Source organism: Hesperophylax consimilis, chromosome 22, assembly GCF_061612785.1.
Source record: "Hesperophylax consimilis isolate HC1 chromosome 22, BYU_Hcon_1.0, whole genome shotgun sequence".
Taxonomy (NCBI): Eukaryota; Metazoa; Arthropoda; class Insecta; order Trichoptera; family Limnephilidae; genus Hesperophylax; species Hesperophylax consimilis.
The window spans coordinates 22,399,015-22,411,607 of NC_142857.1; the positions used below are offsets into that span (position 1 = coordinate 22,399,015).

At 35.1% G+C, this 12,593-nt stretch overlaps 1 protein-coding gene across 2 annotated transcripts in view; it reads left to right on the plus strand.

The window, feature by feature from the left end:
* Positions 1-12,593, plus strand: part of Smr (nuclear receptor corepressor smrter) — a 608,275-nt gene that overhangs the window by 314,396 nt on the left and 281,286 nt on the right. The gene's annotated exons all lie outside the window — the stretch shown is intronic.

A 12,593-nucleotide genomic window follows, 5' to 3' on the forward strand; every position in this document is an offset into this window, starting at 1 on the left:
GCTGTATTGAAATGGTTAAGTAGCAATATTTTGTGAACACCTCACTAGGAGAACCTGTGCTGAGGTGTTTTAATTCACATATTTATGAAAAGTGTTATTCTGCCGTCATAAGTAGAAACACAGTATCAACTTTGAGACTCTCAAGGATGACACTGTCGTTCCACCCATGGCGGCAGTATTGTATGTTAGGTTAGTATAAAATAAAAAAAATAAAACTAGAAGTGATTTATGGGCGTGTTTCTTGATATTTTTTTGTATGAAAGCCCCACAAGAGTCCCAACAGCTCTCAACCGTCTGGAGCCAGTGAGACTATTGCATCCTCAAACGGGTATGTAGTGAGTGAGGTTGAAGGTTGTGGTAAGGGGAATGGGATTAGAAAGAGGAAGTTGGAGGACTATTCAGATCTGGTCAGCAAACACGGCTAAAGTCATTTCAAGCAACGTTGAATTGCGAATGGTGGTTTTATACCAGGGCGACACTGAGAGTATCTTCCACTGTGGAATTTGCCGCAATTCATTTAAATGAATAAATTGTGAAATAACACAAATTAATTAAATAAAAATTACTTGCGCACTCCAGGATTTGAAACCGCGACCGCCGCACAGTGGGCTGAAAATCGCCTTTCATAGACACAGAAAAAAAAATCGCACGTTGCGCCACAATACGAAGTATGTCAAAAAATTACAAATAAATAGTAGTATGTCTGTGTGTAAGGATAGAATGGCCAACCTTATGATTCCAGAGATAGCCTCATTTTTAATGTCAGTTCCAGACAATTTTTTCTTAAAAAATTGATAACTCCTTCATTTGTACACGCAATTGCTTCGAACGAAATTTTATAGCATAGTAATGATCAGCAGAATCCATTTCTAGCCAAAAAAATACCCTTGAAAATTCAAGTCTCTATGTCTACGAAAGGCGATTTTCAGCCCACTGTGCGCCGGCTTGCTAGTCTAATTTGTCTAATCGACGCTTAAATTTCCAATAGAACAACTGTGTTTACGAAATTAAAATGGGATGAGACCTACGATGTCAGGCGAGTTTTAGTTAGGCGGAGCGTTGGGCTATTGGGCTAAATGGAACATTTGTTTCCATTCAAATTTGTATCGAAGGCACTTCTAGTGTTACTCGATATTCTGTGATTCTATGTGTTATTTCAAAAAATATTCGTCCAGCTACTCTAAAAGATTACCCTTTTTGGGAAGCACCGCTGTAAAGGGACATTTATCATTTGAAGTTTAGAGTATCATGAAAACTGTTGCTAACTCAGAAATATAGTAACGTATTTTAATTTTTCAATAAAGAATACAGTATCTAATAAATTCATAAAATAAATGATCTCTCCGCATTCAGTGCTATGTTATTTTTTCTTGCCAGTTTTGCAAAATCTAAAAATTACAGTAGTAATTCATAATAATTCTAGTTGCTCATTTTATTCGATGTATAAAAATGTTCGTCTTTCCATTCCAATCGTCGAAATAAATTATAGACTTACCATTTGTTTGACAGACGTGCCATTCCTCATCGCCCATTGGCTGGTGGCGACCGCGGTTCATTTGTTACTTCGTTCGACATTCGAAAATGGCCAAGGGAAGGGGGAGATATATATTTTCGATATTGGATAATGGATGACCACCAAAGGCATTTACCAAACTTATCTTTGCGATCCGTGCTATAGAAAATTCTTTAGGATCGCCAACCAACCCTCCACTTTCGAAGTATGGATCTGTTTTTCCGGGTCACAACTTAGTGGGTAAATTCCAGGAAATTTAATTCTCTGGAATATTCACGAAACGAGGAATATTGAAGGAAGTTTGAGGTTGTCTCCCACAAAGAAATTTCATATTATTTACAACGTATCATATTAATTAGAGCATGCTGAGGACCAAACTTTTTAGAATTTTTGGAACATACCGAATAGTACCGAAGGTATGGGTATATACAGGGTTTTCCAATAAGAGGTGTTATTTTGATATTCAATCGTAAAAGATCAATGGTTTCGTTGCTTGTGTGGCACGTAGCGCCGTCTTGTTGAAAGTAAATGTTGTCCAGATCAATACCATCCAATTCCGGACATAAAAAATCATTAATCATCTCTCGATAGCGATACATTCACCGTAACTGTTGCTCAAGCCTCATTTTCGAAAAAGTAAGGTCCAACGACTCTGCCGGACCATAAACCACATCAAACAGTCACACGTTGAGGATAGAGAGGCTTTTCAACAATAATTCTTGGGTTTTCCGAGCCCCAGATGCGACAATTTTGCTTGTTGACGAAGCCACCGAGGTGGAAATGGGCCTCATCACTCAAGATGATTTGCATTTGATTCACTCAAGTGAATTTTAATAATTTCAATGCTTTTTTGAAGCGTGTATCGTTCCATTTTTCTAATGGCGTAGTTTCTACTTGTCAAATGTCAAAAAATGACAGCTTCAAAAATAACATCTACCGAAATAGCGGGCTATTCAAAATAACATCTCTTATTGGAAAACCCTGTACTATATTATTTTATGTTTACATCTTTCGGACGGTAGGTTTAAGAAATACAATATTTGAACCCATTCAAATATTGGCTATCTTTAGTACATTTCAGTGCTTAACTCATTTTAGATACGAGCCTCTCTAAGGCTAAAATACTGTAAGCAATCGCCATCCACATTTCCTGCGAGATCGTTAATTAAGCTAAGAAATCTTCCCAGGGGCATCAGTATTGGTAAGTTAATTGTGCACCTTTGAAGTATCAGAAGCCTGTGTTGGCGGCCAGCATGTCTGGTAGTGATAATAAAACGTTTAGAAGCTTATAAGCCATCAGCAGTAATGCGACGTCGCTCCTGAAACTAAGGTTGCAGATACCCAGCATTCCCGAGATAAATGCTGTTGGAAAAAGCCAAGGGTACAAAACCGGACTATTTCATGGAGAGGTATCGTAAAAATTTCTTTAGTACATTATGTGGTGACCTCTGGTCCCCAACCTGAGATTCGTTCTCAAGTAAAGTATAGCAGCCGTATCAGAAACCTAACCCCAAGGTTAGTCAACTCCTTTGAATTGTGTATGACAAAAACATATTTGTGGCTGATTTACGGATCTTTTCAATATGACCATGAAATGTTAAACGAGCGTCATACACAATTCCTAAGTCCTAGACGGTCATGTGCTTCTTTTATTTTGTAATTAAAAATACGGTCTTGTGTGACCCCGTAAAGTACTCAACTGAACATTTTTGGAAGTTCAAACCGAGTTTATTACCAACACTCCACATTCAATAATTGCATTAATATATCCCTGGAGCTTTCTACTGTCTTCTATTGACCTTATTCTCAAGTACAGTTTAATGCCATCAGCGAAAAGTAAATAAACGGGTGAATTTGATTTTATCCGAACGTTGTTTATAAAAATTAAAAATAATAGAGGTCCTAAATTGAATCCCTGTTGCACACCACAGTCTGTAGGGTATACGCTAGAGTTACACTTACCATATGACACGAATTGTTCCCTTTCGTTAAAATAGTTACCTCAATTTTATTTCATGTTATTTCAATACATTGAAATTCAAGCCAACAAGAGGAGATGTCACCAGAAATATAAGATAGTTTTTTATCGACGCTGATTTATTAGGATAATTCTGCGCCATTGATTCATAATTACTAATTAGGTATATCTACGCAAATTGCTAGATTGAAGCTCGGCAGGTCAGACAGAATACCGCTTCAAATTTACGAGTTTAAATGATATAAAATTTAATAACGGTGACGTATCACCGCTGAATAGTAGGCCCCGAGGTATTTATCAAGCCCGGGGCTCGCTTGCTGACTATGGCTGCGTACAGCAGACAGTGGCTACCGTAGTAATAATGCCCCGCCCACGGGCATGAACACATGGGCAGGTAACCGGGCCGCTAAATCACCGCCCTAATGGCATGCTCCCCGGGCAACGGCAATCTTTCCCTGCTCGTAAATTAAATTTCATATGCAAAATGCGCTTGTTATTATTATGCGTGGCAATTTTAGCGGTGGCAGTTATTTTAATGATTGTTATTGGTTGTTAGTTGTTACGTGCGGTTGTGTTAGTCTTCGTTTCTTGTTGTGAAAGGTTTCAGTTTCAGATACTGTAATTTGGTAATGATCCGTTGCGGGATAACCTCCGTGGCACAGCGGTAGATTCTTTGCTTTTGGATCCAGAGGTTGCTGTTTCATAAAGAATTCATGGTAACTGGAAGCATTTTGTCGGCATTCGTTATTATATATGTATAAGTAGGTACACGGAGAAAACGTACTGATATGAAATATTGTTAATTTATTAAAAATCTGGTCAAATTATTCGTTTTCCTGTTATAAATGGGACTGATGACCCATAACGAATGAATTTACAAAATTCATAACAAACTATCGGTAAAGCACGAATATGTTATGAGGAAGTTGGAACACGTTTTCTTCAAAATGATATATTTTCGCATCTCGTCCATTATATTTATTCGGACAAGGCCATCTGCCTGAAACACATGTTCAAATATATTCTGAATGACTAATATTTTATTAAGAAATGGTCACATTTTTAACAGTATCTTGGGTAGAACCGTCAAAAATCACGGGGATACACAGACATATGAATATACGGGGATACATTAAAATTATTGAATTGTGATGCTTGAAGTAATTTATAAGTAATTTATAGGCACGTTCCAGAGTGGAAGATACTCTCAGTATCGCCCTGGTGTAAGACCACCATTCAGAATTGAAACGTTGCTTGAAATGGCTTTAGCCGTGTTTGGTGACCAGATCTGAATAGCCAGGTACTTCCCCACCTTCCTCTTCCCCATCTCCCTCCCCTCCCCAATACCCTCAGCCTCACAACATACCCCAATTGGGGATGCCATAGTCTCACTGGCTCCAGACGGGAGCAGTTGGGACTCTTGTGCGGTAATACTGTAAAAAAAAAAAAAAATAAAAAAAATAAAATGCATATTTGTTTCAGGATCATTCATTGCATTTACACGAAATTTACCTATCGTCTGTTAGTAAACTTGAAAAATTACTACATTATACAAGACTATATTCACACTAATCCAACCAAAAATGTAGCACCGCTTATTTATTTATTAATTTAAACGCCCTGATGGGCTTTTACATGGTACATATTTTACATCATTTACTGCATAATACAGTACCGACAGAAGATTTTTATTTATAAAACAACAACCAAAATGAACAATGAATAAATCAAGTATGTTCGTACATGTATGCAGTCATTAATATGTCTGTTAAAAACAAAATAAACGTATGCGGTGTACTCGTAGGATGGTATAAAGTTATGAAAAGGATAACTATTAAAATAATATGTACATGAATGGACCGTTAAAGTATGTCCGCTGGAGTTCAGTGTATTCACTGTATTTATTAATCTAAGCATATGTTGCATTTAAAAATAACGTTGTGTTTCGAATAAAGAATTATTAATATATACGATAATTTTGGTACGTACTTTATCGCTTGTCTGATAAAAGTAGTTCCAATATTGAAACGTAAAAGTTCACTTAACTTGAATAATGTTACGCATTGCGCAGAAATATTTCAAATTACTTACTTGCCCATGCTCGGTGTTGTAGTTTTTTTAAATTTTTTGTGAAAAAACTACTCTACTTTTTCTACGGTTTTCACCTCACACACTATCAATATAAATTATGTACCTACGCTCTTATTTATTGGTGATGCCAATGCGAATAGTAGCAGATGTCCTCGTCGGGGACACCCGAGGGAGACATGGCACGATCAAGTGAATCAGATACTTGAGGCGGGCCATGTCAAGAGTCAGGATAATAGAAGAGTATGTAAGAGACGATGTATGAATGTGAATGAGGCAAGGAGTGTGTGCCAAGACCGAGTTGTTTGGCGGTCCGTCCTCTCCTCCTACCCCTGCGGGGAAAAGTGGTGATGGTTAGTTAGTTAGTTAGTTTAGATCTATTTGAATTTCACTTTTGTTTTCGTGAATGCAATGCAAAACTTGGAAGTGGAAATTAACCCACTTCCCGACATCCGATCCAGCTGAAACTCGACAGAAAGACTCGTTGTCGATGAAAATTCTTTATATCAAATTTTGTTGGTAATCACGCACACACACACGGAAACATACGCATTTCTCTGAAATTCGATTACATTTTAGCAATAAATGTTATTTTTATCCAATGGGGATACAAATAATTGACTCGGTTGGTTGAGTGTCGGAAATGTTTTTTAAGATATTTTTATAGTTCACAGCAGTTAAGAGCCAGTCCCTGGGGAGGTAGGTTCAATCCTCAGTGAAACTAAATATTTTAGAAAAATTATGAGGTTTTTAGTAAAAAAAAACTTTATTTTTTTACACTGGTTTACCATAATCTACGCATTTGTTAAAAATAAATAAGAACAAAATAATACTTATACAGAAGTTTGCGCCTTTTGGGGTAATTTTTTCAAAAACGGCGCTTTACAAATGATCCCATTATTATAATTATTACTAAAAGATAATATTTATTACAAAAAAGTTAATCGAAATCATTTTTCATCACAAAAAGTTTCCCCATAAAAATTACAAGAGTCCTTATTTATTCTTGATTGTGGCTATTATACATCTGTGGGGTTGTGCTGTTGGTTTTAACCGCTTGACTTTTCCATATAGAATTTAAAAAAATCGTTGAAATGACAAACACTGCATCACGTATCGCTAATTAATTACACACACATGACAATAATGTGAATGAAATTTAATATTTTATTTGATTTTCCGCCCAGCTGTGCTTTTACATGGATTATAAGAACAGAATATACCTAGTGAACTATCGAAAATTATACACAAAGTTTTTAAAAGCATGAGTTAACATTAAACTGATAAACTAAATATGAAACAATATTAGTAAAACATGTAACGGGAACATAAAATAGAAACTAGAATTATACTACATATAAAGCGCACTTGAAGTGAAATGATACTAAACTGCGCTATATAAATGCTAAGTCTAAAACTTCATTACCAATGCTTCTATAATTTGTAGGATTTAACAAAGTGCTGGTAAAGATAACACAACCTTTTGTACTACGTTCTCTCTGCCACGGCGACATAAAAAATTCTAACTCTGATGGCGCCCCAGTGGCGACATAAACAATAGGTATACATTTACATCCAGATAACAGCAATTCAAGAACCAGGATTCAAAAGGCGAACCTTTTTTTGGAATACATTAATGAGAAGTTTTCCAAGTGCTTCATTCCAAATAAAAATATTTTTATTGACGTCTTGGTTGTGAAATTCAATGGGAAGATCTGTTTCATTCCGTATAACCCAAATAAGCCAACAAAATGAAGAATTAGAATATATATGTTTTGGCAGATTCGGATTCAGGGTATGTCTATAACATTGTTCCTTGTTACAGAAGCCTCACCACATAACCTAGTCCGGCCAGACCTATCACTAACAACAAGGAAACTACATCTGTATCAAAAAAAATTACAGGTGATTCCCACAAGGCTATATATGTTCACTGATAAATACTAAACTAGCATTCCACTCGCATATGAACGATTGGAATTAAAATGCCATCTAACAGGGTCAATTATGACTAATAATTCCGAAAGTAATGCATTGCTGACACGTTCATATTGCTAGGTTACGAATAACCTGTCAATATTGGAATTCGCCCTACTGCTATAAGCGGATAATGTTGCTTGTGCAATGACGAAGAGGATTGAACTCACCGTGGAAACCCTACGGTTTGAATCACTAACCAGACGTATAGAACTGATGAACAGAGACTGGAGTTTTATTATATGAAGCGAAGATGGATAAAAAAGTCTGGGACACTTGAGAAAGGCATGGCTTGATCAAGTAAGTCAAATACTAGAATCTGGTCGTGCCTAGGGTTGTCCTAAGGGTCTATCCGGGATGGGGGGAGAGACGCTATGCCGAAAAATGAAATCTAAAATACATCAAAATACCAAAATACGGAGGTAAAACAGGCGCAACAACTATCAACGAGCGGGAATGGGTTGAATTGCGTGATATTTTTTCTGAAAAGTACAAATAGTACGACGATCCGAATGCGCGAGTAAGGCGACGTAAATGTGTAAACCCCGTAGTAAATTAGATTGTTAGCTAATGGCTAAACCGCACGGCGTAACAGGAGTAAAGCTGATTTATTGAAAATCTCTTCAAATTATTAGTCATCCTGTTAAAAACGAGACTAAGCTGCTTCCTGATAAATTGTTCGGTAAAAATTCGAAGTAATAGCTGTACACGTGTTAGTCCACCTGCGTTGGTCTTAATTGTTCCATGCTAACTCAACACAGTGACAATTCAACACACTTTTAAAAAGTGATGTAAAGTCAAGAAACGATGAAAAATAAAGAATTAAACCTAACCTAACCTGCTTAACCCAGTTAATAAAGTTTTTTTTTCATCACTTTCAATGACTTTGTATAACTTTTTAAAGATGTGATGAATTATCATTGTGATGATTTACCCGGTCACCGGTCTTAATAATATATCAGGATTAAGTGTAAAAATGTTAGAACACGTTTCGGACAGTGTGACAAAACATAAGTATTTTACCTAAGATTTTTAGGATACCTATCAATTTATTCATTAATGACCTACGAATGGAATACGAATAATTTGAAGAGATTTTTAATAAATTAGCAATATTTTTTATCAGCAAGTTAAGTAGCTATACCCCGGTTGAAACAACCCGGCCTTACTGTCGTTAGTCATGCAACCTACTTACATTTAACCTCCTTGCCACCTAGCAACCATCTGGCCCGACTTATTTCCAGGTATCATATTTAATCTAATCAGATTTTGATTTATATAGGATCGTTAATCTACCTAAACCTACGATTCATCAACAAAAGATTAATTACTACCAATAATAAACAATGTCAATAATGCATCGCTGTCAGCAGCCATAGCACTCCCGGAATTGGGACGTATCGTAGGTCATGGTAAGGCACACGGCATTCGGCTGTTCTTTTATTGTATCTGATAACGGACACGAATGACTTTTGATAACCTTCCGTAAATTATTGACTTTACTACGCTTTTTCACATAATCCAAATGCTTTGTTGTGTGTCATTGCAAATAAATTGCAGTAACTTTGTTGTGTGGCATTGTAAATGAATTGCAGTAACTCTGTTGCGTGACATTATAAATGAATTGCAATAACTTTGTTGAGTGGCATTGTAAATGAATTGCAGCAACTCTGTTGTGTGGCATTGTAAATGAATTGCAGTAACTTTGTTCTGTGGCATTGTAAATGAATTGCAATAACTCTGTTGCGTGACATTGTAAATGAATTGCAATAACTTTGTTGTGTGGCATTGTAAATGAATTGCAGTAACTTTGTTGTAACTAATAAGTATTTTATCAACCCCTCAGTCTAGTTTGTTCGCTTTTGGGATCAGATCATATCGTTGGGTTACTGCCAAAAGTTGAAACTACATGTTTTGGTTTTTTGAGTTAGCGGTGATTTTAACGTTTATGTATATTATAATCCATGTCTGGAATAAGTTTGGGTCCCCTCCTATCTCATTAAGTAGGTTTAAACACTGTAGCCTTTTTTAATAAAACTTTGTAATTTTTTTATAATTAATAGACAAGAAGAATATTATAAATAGCACTTTCAAAAAAAGTATGTTTAAAAAAAATTATACTACTTACTTTTACTTACGGTACTTTACTGTTATTATTTTATTAAAGCTACGACAGATCAATCATTTATCATTCATCATACATTTACAGTACAATATTTCTTTTTCATTCTTATCATTTGGGATACGAAAGTTTTTAAATATATGTAGGTACCGTATTATAAATTTCGTTCAATAGCACCATTCATCTTGTCATGCTGTGCTGTGTTAGAACATCTGTTCTGCCGTGTGGTATCTTGAACAAGTCGTGGTGACGACTACGGCTGAAGTCTTCACTTTATTATGCTACTTGACACAAGGAGTTCAAAGATGAATGATCTTAAAAATTGTAACAAAGGTTTATATATAAATATAAATAATTTCACGGAAAGTTTTCATGGATAATAATAATAATTGTTTAATTTTAATAGCGCCGTTTATGTGAAAAATCACTTGAAGGGCGCTGTACAAATATAACCTACTTGCTAGGCTCTATGATAATACTTAACAAGCAATATGGATAATGGACACCAAGTAGATGTTATCTACACAGATTACTCGAAAGCTTTCGATAAAGTTAACCACTCTATCCTCATTAAAAAATTACACCAATTAGGAATCCATGGCGACTTACTTAGGTGGCTAACTTCATATCTGCAGAAAAGACTACAGTGCGTATCAGTTGAGGGAACTAAGTCTAGTTTCTTAACTGTGCCCTCTGGCGTACCGCAGGGTTCCCATCTGGGACCATTACTGTTTAATGTATATATATTTGATATTTATAAATGTTTTTTACATGCTAACTACCTTGCATATGCAGATGACAAAAAATATACTTAGTAATCAAATCTATCAATGACTGCATAAAACTTCAAGAAGACCTAAATCGTCTTTTTGCATACTGTAAATTAAACAAATTAATCATAAACATTTCTAAGTGCAACAAATTATCTTTTACGCGCAACAAAAATAAAATTTATTTTAACTTTAACTTTCATGATACACATATCAATGAAATAGAATCAATCCGTGACCTTGGGGTAGTACTGGATGTAAAACTAAATTTTATCAAACACATTAACGAAGTAATCAACAAAGCCAATAAAATGTTGGGATTTATAATTCGTATATCTAAACCTTTTCGCAATATTAAAACCATGTATTCCCTTTACACCACGTATATCCGCCCCCACTTAGAATACTGCACACTAATTTGGGCACCGTTCTACCAATGCCATATTGACAGAATCGTAAGTGTGCAAAACAAATTTTTTAAACACATAAATTATAAATTTAAATTACTCTTTGCAAATAACACCGAATCCTTAAAATTTCACAACTTTACTCCACTTCAAACACGTAGATTAATATCTGATCAAATATTTTTATACAAAATTCTGAATAACGGCCTGGACTCTCCTGAACTCGTAAATTATTTAAGAATTCACACACCTACAAGGCCAACCAGACAAAACCATTTTTTTCATTTGCCCGCGTGCAGAACCAACCTTAGAAAAAATTCTCCAATCCCCCGTATATGGGCGCAATATAACACGCAATTTAACAATATCGATATTCTTAATAATACTCTTGTGAAATACCGAAACGAAGTCAAGCGCACGACCACAAATATTAATTAAATTAATGCACAGTTATAGAAAAGGTACAACATGAGCGTCTCCTGTCCCCATCCCATCTTCCTCTGCCTCTTGCCCTTTCCTATTCCTTCTTCCTTCTAATATATTTATATGATTTTTATTTTTTTTTGTTAATTTCATTTTCAGTTAATGGTTATAACCAATTACAATCTTGTATTATATCACATTAACCAACATTAGCATAAGAAACTATTTTGGCTTACCTCATATATTGTAACCTCTTGTATAACTAATCCTGTATAAAATTGCTGTTTGTTTCTTACAATAAATAAATAAATAAATTTTCACAAAACACCGTTAAAAATTTGTGGAAGATTGAAAGTTTATTTTTTTCTGATTTTAATTATTTTACTATTGTACTACTCATAAAATGTGTGATAATATTTTCAATAATTATTATTGATTTAAAAAAACGCACTTTCCGCAAAGGTTCCAACTGGCTACAACGTCATTATGACATAGAAAACCCCAATGTCTGATAATACGGCTGTCACCAACGTCGCGCGTCGCCCGGCGTGACGTCAACGCCGCCGATTTCACGAATAAAAACAAACATGTCGTTTTGGCGGCAAATCGAAAATGGAATATTTTAAATCCTTTTAGAAAATTTATTCGTCTACACAAAAATACCTTCATTATCGTAATTTTTTTTAAATTTTTCGAGAATAATAAAAACAGCGAAAATACTCTTATTATGTATAAACAGATAAGAAAACATAATTATTTTTATATATCTAGTAGCAAATAGAAAGTATGAACGAAGTGAAACCGGTTTAGTAACAATTATTATTACTAATAACAGCGGTAGGAGGGCATTCATATTCAACATTGAAGTAGATAATATCAACAACTCACCATGAAAATATGAAAGACACAGAAAATATAAGGTAACGGTCTCAACTGATACTCGAACCCAGATCCTCTAGTCTTCCAATAATTAACCCTTTCATTCCCAGTGTTAATTCAAATTGACATGAACTCTGTGAATTTTTTTACCGTAACGGTAGCGATTTAGAAAAGCCATGTTTTTGTATTCTTATAATTTGTAGTCTTTTCTGTGGCATTTATTTTTTCCGTTCGGTTGAAATCCTTATTCCCGCCACAACAACGAGAAATATTTTGACATCTGCCGATTGTGAGTGTCATAAAATTTCTGCCGTCATTGTTTACTTAATTTAAGGTGAGATATCAATATTTTCTACTCGAATTACAAATATTTTAACGCATTAAGATGTGTTCTATAATAATAACATCAGTTCAATTCACTGTTCACAGTCATTTT